The following is a 10,697-nucleotide window of genomic DNA, read 5'->3' on the forward strand; positions in this document are numbered from 1 at the left end:
CCCAATTCGGAGTGGCGTAAACAGAGAGGTGGCCAACCCATGACCTGGCAGAGGAGTATGAAGGAGATCACGAAACGCTTGGGTGCTGTCGGTGCTACTCGCCTTCCAGGATGGGGACCGCGTGATCCTCACTGTGCCTGGTTGGAGACACTACAAGATATGGCTGCCAACCGATGTCAGTGGCGTTCTTGTTGTCAGTTTCTATCCAGATTGCCTGAGTGAATGTCTGGAGGTGTAGGCACCTCGGAATGATTTTGTTAAGCTAGCACTAAGTCCGTCCCCCATCCACCTTTACTTTTTTTCTCTACAATAAGGCTTTCAAATAAATCATGGTTGTACGGCAGTGAAGCATCGGTGTTGAACACTGATGTCATGCTGTCGATGATGATGATGATGGTGATGACAGCTACAACTTTTTTCTCGGGCAATCATATGGCCAATCATGAAAGAAGAACAAGAGTGTGTTAGCCAAGACCACAAAAACAATCAGCATATACTCCTATGTGTATAAATAGACTTAAAGACGGAACACAGCAGTGCACTGTTGCACTATAGTGCGTATTTCATTCGTTGTGTTTCGTGAGACGTGTCTGACGTGTTTCCACTAATAAAGAAAGGTAATCACGCCAAAATCTTACTCTGCAGTTGTCCACGCTGTTACCAACAAATCGGATACTACTTCTGCTTCACGGATTTGAATTCCAGTTGCGAATAGCGATGGTCTCAGCATATTTTAGAACCATGCTATTTGCCTTGCTGAATACGATATTAATTGCGGTCACTGGATTGATGTGATGTCTGCTCTCAAGTCGATCACGGGCAAGTGACGGGGTCGGCACTCCAAGTCATTATCATGTTTGATTTGCATGTTGCGTCGGAGCATCGTATTGTCAAGCCGTCTTCTTTCGCCCAACTGCGCTCGCATGCCCGCCCTCAATCGTCGATTTCGTCCCGTTTTGTCTAGGTAGGTAGTTGGGCAGATGCGTGATTCAGTGGATGTTTTTATAATTAATGGGATTGTGGTGGTAGGGGAACGTGATTTGTCTCGTTACCAACGATCGGCGTTCCTCCGTGGTAGGTGCTCCGTATCAAAGCTGTCAGACGAGGCTTCATATGGTCTCGCTGACGCCTCCTGGAACAGTAGCCTAATGAGAATGCCAAGTTTAGGACGGCCCCGATAACCCATAGCTTGTGTGCGAGCGCACTGTGTCTTCAGGATAGTTATTAGACCCGACAGTATATCCAAGATAACAAAGTTCTTTCATAAAGGAAACTCCTCACAAGGTTTCTGAAAAATCTTCGACGGCCCACGACCGGTTTCGCCCTTCTTGCGGCTCATTAGGTAGGCGCACTACCCGAGTTTCAGTCAACCTTATGTTCTACTTGAACCCAAACAGTACGAGATTCGAATTATTCACTCGGCCGGATATCAGCGATATTTACTGGATAGTGTACCTAAGATTACCAAGGTCTTTTCGAGGTATGCCAATTGTGAAAGTTGTTCGGGCTCGTTGATGCGATCGATGAAGCTAAGTGAAGACATGGAGTAAACCAGTTTTGTATAAATTAGACATCAGCTTCGCCTGGTCAAAAGCATCACTTGTCTGTGCGGAACGCAGTCCGAGCTGAGATTCATCTACAGCACAATAAAAATGATTCTGGCGTTTTAGGGGATATTATCTCTCCGGTTTTCCGTAGGTCTTCTAACTAGAAGCGCATGGTTTTGGACTGATTGCACCCAACTTATCTATTCCGGAAATTTATCTCAGCGGAATAGCTTTACTGAGAGCTTCCCAGTTTCATTTTCCGGAATTGACCAAATCTAGTTTTTCAATCGCAGTGCCTCACCAACGTGCGGATGCATAAAAAATTCATTTTGATTACCCAAAATAAAAATAGGCTAGAAAACTTACTGGTTTTGCATCTTTCTAGTTTGAATGCGCCACATTTCTACCGATGTACAATCAAAAGCTCAAAAAAGAACTCCATTCGCCCCAGCTGAAATGCATCCTTGTAAGATGCGTCTTAGACGTTGAAGTTGAGTCCTTTCATTAGCATTTCCTGTTCAGCAGTGCTGAGTTGGCGACCAGATAAGTTCTTAATCCAAGCGTCGTAATTATTGCGTTTGTTGTTCCTCGTGAGTTTGCGCAATTTTGTCTCCATTGCTGTTCTGCGTTTGATGGCATCCTTACAGCCCCAAGTAGCAAACTTTTAAGACTTTCGAATTCTGTGGCAAAATTTACTCTCATTAGGCCTGTCGACTCAAAATTTCCACAGTACGTGCAGAACAAGCCTGGTCACGTTCAACTTATTAGTGCCAGTCCATGAATGATTTTGTTAATGATGGTGAGGAATTTATGAATCCGGGGTTGACAGTTGATAGCTGAATTAAAGGCAAATTTTTCGTACCATTGCTGTTGGCCTTTGCTCACTGGGGCTATTGGGACCACGGAGCATCCGATCTTGTCAGTATTATCCGTACTGCCATTCATGATCCCAGACTCCACTCACTCGACCCCGTTAGGAGTTATAATGGGGACCTCACCAATCAATGCACAGTTCCCGTTTGTGATCAGTCAGGTAAGGTGTTCGACTGCACTTCCCATGTCGAATCGTCTGCTATTGGCTAACAAGTAATATTATTCTCATTTATATGATATGCTGATCGGGTGTTGGACTGTTAGTTCAAACCACGAGGTGTTTCAGAAATAATGAGGCGCGCATGAGAATTCTTTTATTGAAGCTCTAAGCTGCATTACAAACCACTTTTCTGAAACCAATTTCAAAAGAGTTGTTGTGTCACATGCCTTCGTTGGAATCATTAGTCAAGCAAAGTGTGCCACCCACATGGTAAAGCCTGTCAGACTATATGTCAAATTTCTCGAAGCTGCAGTGAACACAGTACCAAGCCAAACTACAAATGAAAGCATAAGACATATACACCGAATAGTTCAGAGGTACGATTCGCAATTGGACAGATTTACCAATTAGGCTCGCATCATCTTAGAAGCTGCATAATCAGAAACACCCCTCAAATTAAGACTCAAATGTGCTGTTCCCTTTCAACACTAATTCTGTTTTGCTTTGTGCAAATTTCTTCGTTTAATCTGAGGGTTTCGGTGTTCATATTTCATTCGATCGTCAAGTCTATTAATGAAGAACTGAATTAAATCAAAGCCTATTGAGACGGTAATGTCGTTCATTCTTAACATTAAGGAAACTCATTGAATTCCAAAAGATATCTGGTCAAAATTGGAGCCGGGAACTGGACCAGATTCTGTCTGAGGTTCATACCCCACAAACCATCATGAAATTGATGCTGAAAAGGGGATTTACGTGACAGTATTTGTGTCCTCCACCAAATTTCGCAGTTTTGATGGGGTCGGTGCTTACTCCTCCGACGTATTCACCAGGACATACCTCAAGTGTGGTATTGGTGGTGACCTTTTCACCAGCCTGCACATTTTCGTTAGGGATGCATCTACACCCGGGATTGGCTGTGATCTGGAAAGTACATATTTCCAGAAACCTAAGTGGTGTTGAAGGAGTGTGTGTGAACCTCTGTAGAGGACAGTGAGCTGTTGGTTTCCTGCATAAAAACCTGTTCATTTTAACATTGTATGTGATCAGTAATATCCTCGTTTCATTTACTGCCCATTGAAATCTTCCACCCAGAAGTTTCAGTGGCAGTGATTCAGCGCTGACGCCTAGCCACGTAGCCTTGTTTGTAATATACAGAAGTCATTTGGTAGGAGTAATATGCGTGCATGCCAAATTTCTACATATTCACTGTTTACATAATGGTGTGCCCTTCCTCGTTGTTTTCTTGTTCAACCACTTCGATTGGGTAGTTATCTATAGAAAGAAGTAATTTCAGAATTGTCGTGAAACTCCTTTGAGAAATGAATGGAATGTGGCTGTGCAATGTTATTTTCTGGGGTTTAATTCTTCGAAAGAACAAATACAGCCTTATTTGCTGATTATATCACCATCACTTTGAGCTGCTGTCTTCGATAATACGGGATATGCTCGTCTTCATGTTGAATAATTGAAGTCCCCAGTCTGTTGCTTTGCTTGCTGTCAGGTAGCAATGACGATACTTCGTTACTTTTCAATCAACGTAAATGGTGGTTGCTTAAGCGGTATACACAAACATCAAAGTGGAACACTTGGTCACTGTGTGAGAGAGGGAGATTGTGCTAACTGCTCTGAAGCAAACGTGAACGAATACCGATGCTTACTCTTTCTTATTTACGATGACGATTGATGTACTTTATCACCACTATTAGAACATTCCCGTCTCTTCTCCGCGAAAGTGTCGGAGTTATCAGAAAGCGATTATGGCTGTTATCTAGCGGCCAAATGGTTTAGCTGCGAACGGTGTGCACTGTCAGTGACCTTACATATTTTATCAATGCATCAACATTACGACAGCTGAAAGGTCGTGTTGACGAATTTAGTGTTGTACAACCGCAGTGCCATTCATGCTACCACTGGCTGCAATCTCGCCAAGCTGCTCAAAACCAGAGCACTGCTAAACAGCCTATTTCGCCTGAAATCGGTTTGAGTAGAATGCTTTTAGGTTGCCTGGTTCTACGACTGCAGCACGCTTTCTGCGCATGACCTGGAAGGTTACATTCGCTCTACTGTTTAACAGTGTTTGTTCGTCACGTTTTCACCTGCTTTTATCCATAGCCTTACGCAAACTTTTGGTCGACGTCATAACCTGTGGAACACAGGTTCTTTTTGCATTTTCTTCTCTCCAATCTAGCGGGGTGAATCAGAATGAGTACAGTAACCAGGTGACAACAACAAGTACGCGTTAGCGATTATAACACGTTCCAACTGAGGACCTGCAACGGGTCGAGTGTTAAAAGAGTTATGAAATCGAATGGACAAAACTCTTGGCTGTATAATGTGTCTACACAAGTACCAGCAACAATTCCGTAATTGTTGCTCTGCTACACGCTACTCAGGGCAACGTACCAACCAACTACGCAGGCGTTAAAATATGCGAAATCCTATAGGCTGTGATATATATAGTGGTTTATACCAAAGTCTCTCTCTTCTATATATAACCCAGCGATTATTCACTTTGAGAAAACTGACTATAGACTTCTGTGTGCACCAGTATGTTTGTATGCACGACACGCGCTCAACAGCGTATTGATTATTACTGGAGTCGGCAGATGCGTCATTCATTCATTTATAACACACAAGGTCACGCACGAGCATGTGTGTTGTTGGTGTCTCATCGGAAGTAACAGTGAATTTCTCGGTTGTAGACACCATTCTATATGTTGGTAGACCACATTGTTTCTCAATAACGCCGATCTATTTTGAGCAAAGTTATTTCCCGTCAACTAAACGAAACCAGAGCAGCTGCATGGTGGTTTGTATAGATAATGATGTTCTCTTTCAACTCAGGAGTGATTCCCTCTTTTTCCCTTGTTTTTCTCACCCCTCTCCTTGGGAAAATACACCATTTTCCCCCGGTTTCATTTTGGCCTATTTTGAGGTTACCAATTCATCCATTTACGCTCTTCAATAAGTGTTTTCTCTCCATCTTTCTAGTACGTCTAATATAAACATCATTTCTGAATTACCTCACGTTTACAACCTGGTATGATATTTATTTTGAAGTTTACCACACTTTACAACCTCAGATTTGTTCACTTTTCCCGCCTTAAAAAGAGACCCTTTCAAAGGGAACATAACCTGCTGTAAAGGCCACAGTCGCATTTACCATCCACTCCGGTTTTGTTTGACATTTCATACCTGTAGACAGAAAACCTTGCAGAAGAGTTCAGAATCCCGTGCCGTACAGAATCCCCGCTTAGTGGATTCTTACGCAGTGTATCTGCCTAGCCAGAATTACAAATCGATGTGGGCTTTCTGAAAACGTAGGCAAATCTGTCTCAGTTTTGCAAGTAGCTTTCCAGCCGCCCCAGTAAAGGTAATCTGAACGTGTAAATCAGGCGTCTTGAAAAGCAGTCCAGTTGTGAAACATTCGTGTACTTCTTAAAAAGTGGGATAATCACACGCAGATTAAAACCTTCATGCATCATTCTAAATGCCTGAATGTAGGAGTGCCAATCGCAGCCATGTCAGGACTGGTGATTTTGTAGAACCCGGGCTAGCGGGCGGACGCAGGTAAACATGTTGAAATGACTTCTCCACATTTTTTATCAAATGTGATTATCCAATCATTATCTATCATTACCTAATCAGCGAAGATAAGCCGGTAACTCACCATATTATGAATCATGCTGGTAGGTCTGGGTTATTTCGTGCAGTCACCGCAACAAAAGATTGAAAATCAGCGAGTTGTTTTTCATGTAAACTTTTTCAACAAATCTCCTACCTAGTCTGAGTCCATGATCTTCCAAAGCTGTACAATAAATGATTCACGTCACAATACAATNGCCAGTCTATCAGTAAAAGTTTAACTGCTGAACCGGAAATAGGACTTTCCCAATCGTTTTCTTACTGAGGTTAGTGGGGAAACCAGCATTAACTGTTCTACTCAAGTGTGTTCCCTTGATTCCTTCTCGAGGTTTAGTTACAGAGTGGCAGTCTATGAGACAACATGAATACTGCCACATTAATCCCCTTTTCAGCGTCAACTTCACGATGGTTTGTGGGCTACGAACCTCAAGCAGAATATGGTCCAGTTCCCTCTCCACTTTTGACCAGATATCAATGACTTTCCTCAAAGTTGAGCATGAACAGCAATACCGTCTCAATAGGCTTCGATTTAAGTTAGTCTTCATTAATAGACTTGACGACTGATTGAAATATGAGCGAAGAAACTCTCCGATTAAACGAAAAAAATCTGCACACAGCAAAAGAGAACTAGTGGTGAAAGGGGACAGTTCACGTGAGTCTCTACGAGCGCGAACGTTTTTGACAATGAAGCTTGCATGCGAGCTAAATGAGTAAATTTGCCCAATGGCGAATCGTACTTCTGGACTATTCGGTGTACACGTTTTGTGGTTTCATTTGCAGTTTGGTCTGACACCATGGTCACTGCAGCTTCTATAACCTTCACAATCGGCCTGCACAAGTTTTACTATAAGGGTGACGCACTTTGCTTGACCAGTGAGTTCAACGAAGCCATTTGACACAGAAACTCTATTGAGTGGCTCAAGCAGTCTATAAAATGGAATGTGTTTTGAAGAGTGGCGTGAGACCCAACTTGGAGCTTCATTGAACGAATAGCAAATAGCATACAATTGGCTATGGAAACCTCAGTCGAACACTTTTCCTGACTGATCACAATTTGGAATTGTGCATTGATCGGTGTGGTCCGCAATACAACGTGTAGCCACGTCAGGTAAGCGGAGTCTGGCATTATGGATGGCATTACGGATAATACTGACAAGAACGGATACTCCGTGCTCCCAGCAGCTCCAGTGGCCAACGGCAAAATGGGGAAAAATTACCACATCACGTAAGCGGGGTCTGGCATTATGGATGGTATTACGGATATTACCGACAAGAGCGGATACTCCGTGCTCCCAGCAGCTGCAGTGGCCAACGGCAAAATGGGGAAAAATTTGCGTTTGATCCAGATACCATCTGTCAAGGCCGAACTCAGATATTGCACATCTTCGTTGTTGACGGAAAACTCGTGGACTGGTACAAATCAGTTGAATGTGAACAGTCCTTTCTCTATATGTAACGTGAAAAATCTGGGTCGATAGGCCTAATGAGAGTATATTTTGCCACAGAATTTAAAAGTGCCGAAAATTTCGTCACTTGGAGATGTCAGGATGCTATTATGTTTAGGCATAATCCACGACTCACAAGGTTGTTGAAAACCCTTAAACAGCCCACGGCCGGTTTCGCTTTTCTTGGGTGTCCTCCGTTAGGTGCAGTCTCCGAGTTTCCGTCAACATTAATTGAACTCTGATTGAACCAATATCGCACGGAATTCGCCTACTTCTCTCATTTGTACGGGAGATTCTGCTGAATCTCTCGTTTGTGGTATATTTCAGCCAAATGAAGTACATCAGGACAGTTTATGTTTTAGCTGGTATGCTATTCGAGATATCACAGCGCATTGTTCAGACGTAACCGTCTACTTAGGAAGTTCCTGAAATCACCTCAAGAGAACACGACCGGTTTCAGTCTTTCCGTGAAAAAGTGATGGTATCTGGCAAAATGTAGGGTATGCCTAGTACTTTTTTCACTTTAAACAGGCAATTACAACTGACCACCCCCTTAAGTATACACGAAGTTTTTATACCTAATAACGTGTTACGCTTTTACCACCGTTGGTGGGAATCATTTAAGTTTTACACACAAAAGAATAGGTGTGGACATATTCTCACATGGATATAGGGACGCATAAATCAACCCTATCTTAGACGCATTCACAGCCACCATTTTAAAACGTCAACTCCGGTTTATACAGATTTGAACGTACAAAACGTAATGTAATTCAGCAACCTTTTTCGTCAGGTTTTACATACTGAATGTCTTCAATCGATTCTCAACACGTCGTGACCTGCGTCATCATTCACCCGACTCTACCGTCAGTAATCACTAAGATATTCGTGTGCACTTGTTGTTTTGGATGTCATGTTGGATGCCTTCAGTCATATACATAATATGGTGAATGTGATTTCAAAAACGAGGGTTTTGCAATCGAAATTAGGAGATATGATCAACACAATGTTTGCAGGTTGCTAAGAATAGAATGGTCAGCATCACCTAGAAGTAGCACATCACTCGTAAGGTTGCTGAATCTGAGAAATGGGAATAGCATCAGTTCAAAGTGATTAAAAAACTACCCAACTTCACAATGTCTAATTTCTTGATTATGGAATAATGGAACTGGTGCTTTCTTCCACTCTTTGGCGGCTTTTGTGGAATTTTCACCTCAAAGTTACCCAGAAAGATTACAGTGGTTGCGCTCAATTCACCAATGGCATTGATGAGTCCATTCCAGATGTGGTTGGTCCTAGTTATGTTAATCCACATTGATTTCATGGTTGCATGCAGAACAGCACGGAATGATTAGCACTCCCAGAGGATGAAAATAGTTCTCTTGACCTGAAGTGTGGTTCTCGGACTTGGTCTTCACAAACAGACAAACGGTAGAGTATTCTAATGTGGAAAGTAACCACGATTTTTCCGGTTAGTTTAACAAGCAGATGGCTTAGCATATTTCGCTTCTATGATTGGCATCTGTGGATCGGAGTATCATTGATTTGGTTCTCCACAGTTATCGTGAAAGGTAAGTTGGATGCTCCTAAGTTCATTAAACTGGCAGAACAAGAAATCCAGTCAATTTTCGATCGGCACGTTGGTGATTCTGCAATAATCAGTGCAAGCTTTGAAGCAAAGTGACTCGCCGTCCCCCTTCACCATCTGCCTAACGAGTACGAATTGAGACGTAGATATTTCCATTAACTCACCACACAGTTTCCGTGAAAACTGGAGATTTTCATACAACACAAGTGACATCGTTGACCTTAAAATATCCCTTATTTCGATCTTGGACGCTGAGAATTCCTTCTTTTTCCACCTTTTGTCATTAGCAAACCAAGCTAACTGGGCCGTCAAGGTGTTTTTGCCATCGATGCATGCTACTTAGTTCTCGATGGAACACAAACTAAGTCAGCAAATCACTACTGATACAAAAGTCTTCAAATCTTTTAACTGTGCTTTCCTGAAAGCTCTATTCATCCTTGGTGTCAACCGGTAGGGGCTTTTGAGCTTTATTCATGCAGTTGGCTTGTGCGCGACCATTGGTTTTCTCGTTTTTTCTCCTAATGCTAAATGCAAAACAGTTAGCCGGCAAGACTAAGTGACCTTCCATCCAAGTATGGAGACTAAGCGCTGAAATACTCGGGAAAAATAAGGCAGAGTAGTTACGAGGAAAAAAAGCAACTTCAAGGGCAGAGTTCAACTTCAAGGACAGAGTTCTTTTCAACAATTCAACGTTAGGATCACCGAGGGTGATGTACGTCAAGATCGAAACGCTGCTTTATTAAAAAAACCGCAATGAACCTTGCGTTTTCCCGCCAACAGTCAGCCCGAACAAGTGTCACACACATCGCACAGTCCATTTGGTCTCACTCTCACTAAAAACGTTTCAGACGCTCCAGAAGTAGGGTGGTTTTATGAGGATTTCGGGAACCATGAACACCCTGTAAGTCAGTAAGACTGTCAGACGGAGTTCAGAGCCGGACACGGTTTGGGATGTCTAGTACTGCTCGGTGCTAGTGATAGCGAGCCCGTCATTGTGCTTCTTTCGGTGTGAATTTACCAGAATGATCGGCCTAGGATAGAAGAGGTGCTCAAGCAAGAGCGGCACGAGTGCAAATTTCATACGTAAGTTCATTTGAGTTCCCAGTTTGTAAGCAGTCCGATAAACGCCCTGCTCTATATCTGCTTTAGTTTGAACGAGCTGTTGAAAAGGTCGTTTCTCTTATCGAATGAGTCGTTGGGTCAAGCAGTCGCATAGCTCCAGTGTGGGTCATTTCAGATGTGGCGATTCAGGTGCCTCCATGTTGTGCTGGTGGAGTTGTGGTAACACGATCGCGTCGCATTTCCGTAGTTCAAATTCCGGAGCGGCCAAGGATAAGCACTGACGATGAGCTCTTCAGTGTGGACGATGTCACTGTGGAAACGATATCAAGGTAAGAACGAAATCACTCGTGCTGACTACTGGTAACTGAAGCTAT

Source organism: Opisthorchis viverrini (genome assembly GCF_000715545.1).
Source record: "Opisthorchis viverrini unplaced genomic scaffold opera_v5_367, whole genome shotgun sequence".
In the NCBI taxonomy this organism is placed as follows: Eukaryota; Metazoa; Platyhelminthes; class Trematoda; order Opisthorchiida; family Opisthorchiidae; genus Opisthorchis; species Opisthorchis viverrini.